General features: G+C 44.3%; 1 long non-coding RNA gene and 1 pseudogene across 1 annotated transcript; both read right to left on the reverse strand.

Moving 5' to 3' along the window:
• Positions 1-847: 847 nt before the first annotated feature.
• LOC134805724 (uncharacterized protein K02A2.6-like) lies at positions 848-10046 on the reverse strand (annotated as a pseudogene).
• Positions 2990-4644, reverse strand: LOC134805737 (uncharacterized). The gene is made up of 2 exons (XR_010146381.1): positions 3607-4644; positions 2990-3220 (listed from the first exon to the last, which is right to left on the reverse strand). It is a non-coding gene; the product is annotated as an uncharacterized LOC134805737 (long non-coding RNA).
• Positions 10047-10929: the final 883 nt, after the last annotated feature.

Consider the following 10929-nt stretch of genomic DNA (forward strand, 5'->3'; position numbering starts at 1 on the left):
GCCCGGCAATCTCTCCACCTCCGATTACCGTGCTGAGCCATGCCGCGGATTCCCTCCCCTTGCAGGTGACGTTGAGCGCGCCCCCCACGAGATTGCCGAGTGTGATGTCGGGCATTGGTTCTTCGGCCTCGTCAAGAGATCGTAGCAGAGCTCCTACGATGGCCGGCATATGCTCCTGCACCACTTTCTCGGCAGGAAAGGCCACTGGGACGATGGCCATCTTCTCGCTCGCCGTGACTTCCGCGAACGATCCCCCTACCTTCGCTCTCTTGGAGTCACCAGCGAGCAGAGATGAGTCGCCACTGGCCCCCAGTGGCCTCTTATTCTGTGGCCTTCCCGCTCCACTTGTGGAGGGTCCGGCCACCGATTCCGCGTCCGTTCTAAGTCGCGCCTTCGCACGCCTCTTCTGCCTCCTGGATTTAGCGGCTCCTCCACCCGACTGCACGTCCACGCCCTTAGGCATGGCCGCGCTGTCGAGGGCGCCCGGAGCAACGCCAGCAGGATTTGGAAGCGGTGCTCCCGTTTGCCTCTTGCAGTAGGCCATCGTTCCGCTGCCTACTCCTCCGGCACCTGCGCTAGTCGGTCCCCCTGGGGGAACTTGCTCGGCGCGAGTGGTACCTTTGGAGTGGCCTGCTCCACCATGGCCTCTGCCTTTCGCGCCGTGCGCGTCCTCCGTCCTCGCGGACCGCCAAACCTTACCGCTACCTACTCTCGCGTTCCTGTCAGGGACAGGCCCACTAAGTGCTGGTGCAGCAACCTTTGCGCTATGCGCCTTTGCCTCATCCCGTACGGGTCCGGCTTTTCGACATTGCCCCTTACGGAACATTGAAGGTTTATTCTGCAAACACTAATTTTTTCGTACTGTATCAGCGAGCGCCGGGGATGAGGGTGACGGTATTATAGGGTTAATTAAATCTAACCGAGTCCTTAACTTCCGTCCATATACCAACTGAGCAGGCGAAACCCCCGTTGTAGTGTGTACAGAATTTCTGTAATCAAATATGTATTTTAATAGTCGTTTCCACGAATCCTGTACCCCATTGCCACTCAGTAAACTGGTTTTAATGCCCTTTTTAATTATTTTAACGTAGGATTCCGCCTGTCCGTTGCTAGCCGGGTTATATGCCGGTGATGTAACATGTGAAATGCCGTTTAACATACAAAAAGCCTCAAACTCGCGCGACGTGAACGACGTACCATTGTCGGTTACCAATATATGTGGAATTCCAAACCGTGACATGAATTCACAAATTTTTTCTATAGTCGCTAAAGATGAAATAGTGGTTTTCATATTATATACTTCTACCCATTTAGTATATGCATCTACTATTACTAAATATGAGCTTCCGTTAATAGGTCCTAAAAAATCACAGTGTATCCTGTGGAACGCGCACGGCGGGTACTCCCATTGCGCGAGCGGCGCACGCGCGGGGGAGGGGCGTTGTTGAATACATATGGTGCACGCACTTATCAACCTTTCTAATGCCGCGTCTACTCCCGGAAACCAAAACCTAGACCGAACTTCAGCTTTTGTTTTTACAATGCCTAAATGGGATTGGTGCACTTCCGCTAAAATTATATTTTGTAATTTCGCTGGAACAACCACTTTGTGACCTCTCATGACGCAACCGTTTTCATAAGAAAGCTGTAACCGACATAAATAATACGGTTTCAGGGCCTCGTCTGATACCTTTTTAGGCCAACCGTTTAAAATGAAATGGATCACTTTTTGCAAAACAGTATCCCTCTCCGTCTGCTCGCGCAACTCGGTTACTGTCACCGGTAAATTACCATCCACAACAAAATTAATGTACGAGGCTCGATCGGGAATATCAGTTGTGGCGTTTGCGCTGCGCGTGGCCGCCCCCCGCGCCCCCGCCGGGCCGGGAAGACAGGCTCGAGATAAGAAATCTGCATTGTTATCCGCGCTTCGTACATATTCGATTTTATAATTGTAACCGCTTAAAAACATTGCATAACGTTGAAGCCTGTTTGCTGACACTTCCGGTATGCCACGGTAGGGCCCAAAAATCGACAACAAGGGCTTGTGATCCGTACGAAGGGTGAACGGTATCGCCCTGCCATATAAGTACTGGTGGTACCTGCGTATTCCGAATATAATGCTAGTAGCTTCTTTTTGAAGCTGTGAGTAACGCTTCTCCGCAGCATTAAGGGTGCGCGATGCGAACGAAATAGGCCGCTCGGTACCATCAGACATAAAATGGCACCTAAGCCACAAGGTCCAGCATCAACTGTCAGCACTATGTCGGCCGCAGGGTTAAAATGCGCCAACACTTGTTCAGATGCTAAACATTGTTTAATAGCCACAAATGCTTTATCATGCTCTTGTGTCCAGCACCATTTTACCCCTTTTTTTAACAAGTCATATAACGGACTCAGTATGGCCGACGCATTCGGCACGAAACTCCTATAGTAATTTACTAATCCTAAAAAAGATTGTAACTGTTTTTCATTTTGCGGTACAGGAGCGTCTACCATGGCTTTGACTTTAAGCGGTGATTTATGTAAGCCATGCTTGTCTATCACGTATCCTAAGTAATTTACTTCATCTTTAAAAAATTCGCACTTCTCTTTTTGTAACGTGAGGCCGGCGTCTTGTAACCTTTTAAGTACCTCGTTCAGCCTGGTAAGGTGCTGCTCAGTGTTTTCGCCCGTGACGAGCACGTCATCGAGTAGGCACAGCGTGCCCGGGACCCCCGCCAGGACCCCCTCCTAAAAGAAACACAAGATTAATACCAAATTATATTCTTTATTACATCATAATAACCCACAGCTAAACAGGGTGGAAATACTAAAGCCAAGTATTATATTTAATCATTAATTAATTATCTTATTAAATGCAACGTGTAAGCAACCTCAGCACATTAGATCATAATTTATGTAGTTACGTTACTATTAATAATGGATACACAAAGCTAAAGGCAACAATAGCTAGATAAAACCTATACCTAATCAAGACAAGTAATACTTAATGTGATACTTCTTTACAACTCGACGGCTGGTTGGCAAGAGAGAGCTCCGTTGGCTGCGTCAGGGTTTTTATTAACGACGATGTGACGTCACCGGAACAGGTATTGACGCCGTTCGTGTTGCCAGCGCTCGAACTGGCTGTGTTGCTGCTTGAAGAAACCCTGGCGACTACATCCGGCTGTCCTGCCCTCGGGATCGTCTCGACTCCCGTTATGGGCTGATGGTGGAGCTGTGAACATGACAACACAACATATTAGTACTTAAGCATCTCATTAGTCATGCTAAGATGCAACAACAGTTGTTTGTGTACAGAGGGATTTGGGCGTATATTGGCTTAACTCTGTGATGTTCTCACTCGATCACTTCGTTGTGTATCGCCTTAGCCCCATGTAACAGTGTTCACCGCGGATATCTGTCACATGTTCTCATTCCCTTATACACAATGTACATGTTCGAAGCATCAGCATTAGCCCAATGACAATACACACATTATTTCTTGAACTTGTAATATGCACAACTAAAGGAAATATGCAAATGTTTGAAGTATGGTACCGACATTATATAACTTCATGAAATATGTAAACAGTGATAATAAAGTACATATGAAAAAATTACCTTTATGTTTTTCTATCGACTACATCCGGTATTACCAATTTAATCTGCTAGGCGTATCCAGGGCTTCATATTTTCGACGCAAGCGATGCCATCGTAGCGTTTGGAGGTCCTTTCGGCGCCTCTTAGGTCTGTCACCTTATAGCGGTCATGACCTAATACAGCTGTAACTTGGAACGGCCCTTTGTATAGCGGCAATAGCTTCGTGCTGTTGCCGTCATTCGAATGACTTGGAATTTTAAGGACCACCAAGTCGTCAATCTTATACTGCGGTGCCTCTTTCCGTCTAGCGTCAAACGAAGCCTTTTGTCTCTCGGCGTCCTTTTTGATATTGGCATCGACCATATGCCTCAAGGAGGTAACGTCAACCGGGTGCTCAGTGTTGTCATCGTCAGTGATTGCGTCATTGTCCATACGAATTCTATACCCAAAGAAGACCTCACTCGGTACTGCGGCTGTGGTTTTATTTATAGTGCTGTTGATACCTTGCTGAATCCTAGTCACATGTTGATCCCATTTGTTATTTTCCGTATCTGCTCCTAGACTACGTAAAGCTTCTAGAATTGTCAAATTAAATCGCTCCACCTGTCCGTTCGATCTAGGTACAGCGGTCGCGATAACGTGTCGCCTAATATTCCTATCGTTACAAAATTGTGTAAAGAGTTTCGATGTAAATGCACTCCCGGCATCACAAATTAGGCGTTTAGGATTTCCAAATTGTTTAAATAACTTTAGTAGTTCATTGATTACTAACTGACTTTTAGTATTTTTCACCGCAGCTATAAACACAAATTTGGTAAACGCGTCTACGAGAACTAACAGATAGCAATTTTTTTGTGTCGTTTTTATGAAGGGTCCGAGATGATCTACATGTAATGTATGAAATGGTCTCGCGTATTTGGGAATGGGATACAATTTTCCTGGCTTTTTGCCGTGAATGTTTTTGTAATATATGCAATTCAAGCAGTTTTTAATATATTTTGATACAGTTCTCTTTAAGTGTGGAAACCAATATTTTGCGCGAATTCTTTCTATTGTCTTGTCGACAGCGAAATGGCCCACGTTATCATGATTAGCATGTATCACATTCCAAATACAGCGCTTAGGTACAAGCCAACGTCTACCATACTCCGTCCGTCGATATACTTTATTTCCTAATAATTCGTAATCCTGAAATATACGTTTGTTAGCGTCGGCCTCGCCTGACAACAAAATTTCACGAATGCTACATATACTGGGGTCTTGCAGCTGAACCGATAGCAACCAATCACCTTCCGTTAACGATAAAACAGTTTCAACCTTGACGTTGTCACAAACCGGATTTCTACTGAGGGCGTCCACATGCTGCATTTGACTACCCGCTCTGTGAACTATCTCATATGTGAACTCTTGCGCATATAACACCCATCGACTGATTCGAGGCACAATCTCCTGCTTACTTAAAGCATGCCTGACAGCATTGCAATCCGTCGTGATTTTAAAGGACGTCCCTATTAAATAATGCCTAAACTTTTGTAACCCTGTTATTATAGCTAGAAGTTCTAACTCGAATGAATGATATTTTTTTTCTTCATTGGTAGTTTGACGGCTATAGAAATGTATAGGTCTCTCGCCTTTGTCGGTTAACTGAGTCATAATACATGCTATCCCGTCCCTACTGGCGTCTGTGTAAAGATTTATCGGCAGCTTGGGGTCGAAAATATTGAGTACAGCGTTATTAATTAGTGCTCGTTTTAGCTTAGTTACCGCTTGTTCATGTTCGTCATTCCATTTCCATGTACTCCCCTTTTTCAACAAACTGGTTAACGGTTTGCATAATAATGCACAGTTATGAATAAACTTGCGAAAGTAACTTATCAATCCTACGAATTGTCGCACTTGATGCACAGTTTTTGGAGTAGGATACTCTGCCACCGCTTTGAGCTTCTTGGGGCTGGGACTAATCCCATTTTCAGAGATCACATATCCCAAAAACGTAATTTCATTTTTGAAAAATGAGCATTTGTCTAGATTTACCGTTAACCCGTTTTTTGAAAAAAGGTCAAGTACCGCATCTAAACACGCTATATTCTCTTCTAAAGTTTCGGTGGCGATAAGCAAATCGTCCATATAACAAACTACTCTGCCGAAACGTAAATTCCCCAAAACTGTATTCATTAGCCTCTGAAAGACGGACGGCCCGTTACAAACCCCGAACGGGACACGAACGTACTCAAAATGTCCATCAGGGGTCACGAATCCAGTTTTGTGAATATCCTCTGCCTTAACACAAATTTGGTGGTATCCACTTTTCAAGTCAAGCGATGTGTAATATTTGCAACCTTGTAAGCGATCAATTAGATCCTCTATAACGGGCATTGGGTACTTTTCTTTTACGGTAATTTTGTTAAGCTGTCGATAATCAACGCACAGACGCTTAGATCCAGATGCTTTATCAACGAGGAGAGCGGGACTTGCATACGCTGAAGAACTATGTCGTATAATACCGTTATTTAATAGTTCATCAGTCAATTCGCGCATAATAACTTTTTCGGATTCCGACATTCTGTAAGGTCGTGAGCAAACCGGTTTACTTGAAGTCAGTTCTATCTCTAATTCAACGCAAGAAGTTTTGCCGAGAGTGGCCAAGTCCTGAGAAAAACATTGAGGATATTTTTCTAAAATATTATTTAATAGCGACTTATGTTCCTGAGATACGTCACTGATCACGCTAGTGTCGATTTTATTTACTTGCAATGCTTGAACATGCTCAAACGTTAACACGTCACCTACTCGGGAATACATTATGCTCCTATCCTCAGTAAAGTTCCGACCTATGAGTATGTTACACCCTAACACCGTATCTACTACGTAAAATGTAATGAACAGTTCAACAGAGTCAACTTTCAGAGTGGTTGCTACAGCTTCAGTCACTTGGGTTACGGAGTCGTTGTTCCAACCTACCAAATTAATGGGACTGTTCAAATGGAACACGGATAACTGATTCTGTTCTACAAATTCACGTGTCATTAAGGAGCACTCGCTGCCCATGTCAATAAATGCCTCGCTCTTAACGTTGTTAACAAAAACCTGTTTGTAGAACTTCTGTTTAGAATTACACTCCGTAATTAATTTTACTTCCGATTCCTTTTCTATTTTCGGTTTTGGTTTTGATTTACAAGCGGCTTCTAGGTGACCTGATTTGCTACATACGTTGCAACGGACATTGTCTCTAATCGTGCAAAGATTTCTTTTGTGACCGACCTCACCGCAACGAAAGCAAGTTAAATTGGAACTATGCGCATTATTATGATTTACAGGCGTCTCCGTTTTAATGCTACTTTCAGCCCTATCATTACTAGAATGACTCCCGTGTGATTGTCGAACATTTGATTTGCTACCTACAAAGTTTCTTACAGGTGCTTGTTTATCATGGACCGTATTCACTTTGCTGTGCAAAAAGGACGCTAACTCATCACAATACCTAAAGCTTCCTGCATCTGCCGCGGTAGTAATATTTGGATCACCGATTGTTCCAACAATGATCGAGATAATGTCTTTACTTCTAAACCCTAGCTGCAGTTTATCTATCCTACCCTTTTGTTCGAAAAAGAATTCGTATAACGATTGATTTGGTCCCGGCTTTGCTTCTATAAGCTGTTTCATTAAGACATACATATTCCGACTAATTTGGAAGGTATCTGATAAAGTGTCACGCCATTGCTTCCACTCCCACGTGGTCCAACTAGTATCATTTTTCTGCAAGGAATCCAACCACGTTTTGGCGGTATTTCGCAATTTTTGCAATGCTTGATACTTTATCATGTTGTCAGCCCACCCAAAAGCACGAGCGTTTGCATCAACCACGTTAAGCCACATATCGATATTGTCAACAAGGGGGTCAAATTCCGGAATCACTGACGATAATAAAACACTTTGACTCACGGTTTTCGGTTGTTTACGTTTACTCTTCTTCCTCCTTTTTCTTCTATGGTCATCGCTGCTTGTGGATGATGACGAATCCTGTGACGCTGTGCTCTCCGAAGAGGAACTGGAGGTCGTGGATAGCTCCCTTGTTCGTCGTCTCGGTCTCTTGCGCTTGCGATTACGTGGCATGTTGTGAGCGTAATTTCGAACACTTCTGATAAAAGAAACACAAGATTAATACCAAATTATATTCTTTATTACATCATAATAACCCACAGCTAAACAGGGTGGAAATACTAAAGCCAAGTATTATATTTAATCATTAATTAATTATCTTATTAAATGCAACGTGTAAGCAACCTCAGCACATTAGATCATAATTTATGTAGTTACGTTACTATTAATAATGGATACACAAAGCTAAAGGCAACAATAGCTAGATAAAACCTATACCTAATCAAGACAAGTAATACTTAATGTGATACTTCTTTACAACTCGACGGCTGGTTGGCAAGAGAGAGCTCCGTTGGCTGCGTCAGGGTTTTTATTAACGACGATGTGACGTCACCGGAACAGGTATTGACGCCGTTCGTGTTGCCAGCGCTCGAACTGGCTGTGTTGCTGCTTGAAGAAACCCTGGCGACTACACTCCATGGCGCGCTGGAACACGGCGGGCGCCGATGAGAGTCCGAAAACCATGCGAGTATACGTAAACAACCCGCGATGAGTATTTACACAAGTTATTTCCTGCGACTTTTCATCTAACTCAAACTGGTTATACGCATTAGATAAGTCTAATTTCGTAAACTGTTTCCCGCCATATAACTTTGCAAAAAGTTCAGATACAGTAGGTAAGGGGTACTGGTCAACCACCAGCTGTTTGTTTACGCCCGTCGAATAATCAGCACAATCCTTATCGCCCCGTTACGTTTTAACACCGGCACAATGGGTGACGCATACTGCGAGTGATCAACCGGTTTTAAAACTCCTAATGATAATAATCGATCTATTTCCTTATCGACCTTGTCCCGTAGGGCGAATGCTATTGGTCTCGCGCGAATAAACACTGGTTTAGCGTTGTCTTTTAACTGTAAACTGACTTTATATTTATTAAATCGTCCTAATTCATCTGAAAATACCGATGCGTAACGTTTTTCCAATTCTTTTAATGTATAGCCAGTTTCATGGTCTTGGCCACAATAACGAACCGGTGAAATTACCGCGAGCTCTAAATTGAAACGCGAAGTAAAATCACGACCTAGGACATCCGCGCCTGCCTTTCGCACAACATAAACTTTAAGTGAATGAGTTTGGTTTGCGTAAGTGACGGGTAGGCGCACTGCCCCCAGACATGGAATGTTATCACCAGTAAATGTGATTAGCCGAGTCTTAGTAGCTAACAATGGTACATCGCTAAAATGTTTTTTGTAAGTATTTACATGCAACGCAGATACGGCTGCCCCGGTATCTATTTCAAGATTTATTGGACGGTTTAACATTAAAACGGTTTCAATCATCGGTTCCCCTTTATTTGAACGGATGTTAAAAACTTTATAGCACTCACAGTCATCGTCATCGCCCTCATCCACAGCGTTCACTGCCATGAAATTTACATTTTTACACATCTTTTTCAGATGCCCTGTAGAATTGCACTTTTTACACTTGGATTTCGCGAAACGACACTGCAATGTTTTGTGATTATAGTAACCGCACACTTGACACTGCTCTTTTTTACCGTTACCGCCGCCGCTACTCCCGGGCGTACTTCCTCGCGGTCGCGTTTGTTCCACCTTGAACAGCTGAGCCTGGGATGTTTGTACCGTTTCTGAGGCCGCTGCCCCCGCGCGCGCACACCGTACACTTTCGGCCACCTCCACGGCCTTGGCGAGAGTGAGCACCGTAAGGTCCCGCGCAAAGAGCTTCTCCTTCTCCGGCCCGGATAACATTCCCATGACGAACTTGTCGCGAAGAGATTCTTCCACATTTTTAAAACCACAGTGCGCCGATAACCCGCGCAACCGTGCCGCCCATTGTGGAAATGTCTCCCCCGACTGCTGCGTAGCCGCGTAAAATTTGTATCGTTCGCCGAATCCACAGCGTTTCGGAGTGAAGTGGCCGTCCAGCAGCTTGACGATATCTTCGTATGGCACGGTCTGCAGCTCCTTCGGTAACGCAAGGTCCGCCGCGAGCTTGTACGTGCCGTCACTGAGTGCGCTAAGGAGGATCGCTCGTCTCTTTTGTCCCCCGGCATCTTTGGTGTCGTCGATATCGTTCGCGATGAACCACTGCGCAATACGTCCTTTGTACGTGTCCCAAGACTGGGTAGTGTGGTCGAACGAAGACAATAAGCCGAAAGTACTCGTAGCACCAGACATTTTCCGTTATTTTATCTTTTTTGCTATGTGGGTAGTCGTCGCCAGTGATAGATACGTGGGGTTGAGACAAGTGAAACAACTGCTTGCTGTTAGCGTACTGACGTGTATTCGTAAGTTAGCGCGGTGGGTGTGTGCGTGAGCACACATACATATGCAACAGGATGTCATCAAGCTGCTGCGCGAGTCGGAACCTAACATCCAGCCTACTTTTGTAGCCAAGAACTTGGACCGTCTACCGGCTGTTGGTTTTGACCATGTGGATGTTTCCCGCCTATTAAAGGACATAGAGTATCTTAAGGCCGAGATACAGAGTATTAAAAATGACTCGAGTACTAAAACAGAGATTCAGTTACTAAGGGAAGACATGAAGTTGATAAAAACCAACTTTAAGCATAAAAACGGCAGCCGGGGCGGCGCAAACCGCGGAAGCAGTGAACCTCGCCCGTTAGAGCTGATAAGCGGGCAGGTACCTACCGCAGCGGACGACTGCAATAAACCGGTCGCGTACGCATCTATTGACGAGCGAATTGAACATAGCAACAAAGATAATGAGCGCCTGACTGGCGCACCTAGTTATAGGGATATTATTATTGCATCGCCATCGAGAGTCGAGCATGGCAAGAAAAACCTTATTGACAGCGGCGTTAAGAGTGATAACGATAATGATGGTTATACGACCGTACAATATAAGAAAAATAAAAGAAAAAATATGACGGGGACAGGTATACAGTCGTGTTCACGTATACAAGTAGCGGAGACTACATGCGCCATTTACGTCTCCAGGGTAGCCAAAAATATCGGTGTGTCAGACATGGAAGAGCACATTCGGGAAATGAATGAGGATTGTATTAGTGTCGAATTGTTGAAACAATTCCATGCTACGACATTTAACTCCTTCAAGGTCGTCATATCTAGTAGTAAGTTACAGACATTCCTGAATGGTAGTTTTTGGCCAATAGGAATTAGGTACCGCCGATTTAGAGAACGTCTGACGAACGCTGCAATCAATACAAACAATAATGGGAATACAAAATAATATTAAAAT

The sequence above is a fragment of the Cydia splendana genome, unplaced genomic scaffold, assembly GCF_910591565.1.
Source record: "Cydia splendana unplaced genomic scaffold, ilCydSple1.2 scaffold_50_ctg1, whole genome shotgun sequence".
NCBI lineage: Eukaryota > Metazoa > Arthropoda > Insecta > Lepidoptera > Tortricidae > Cydia > Cydia splendana.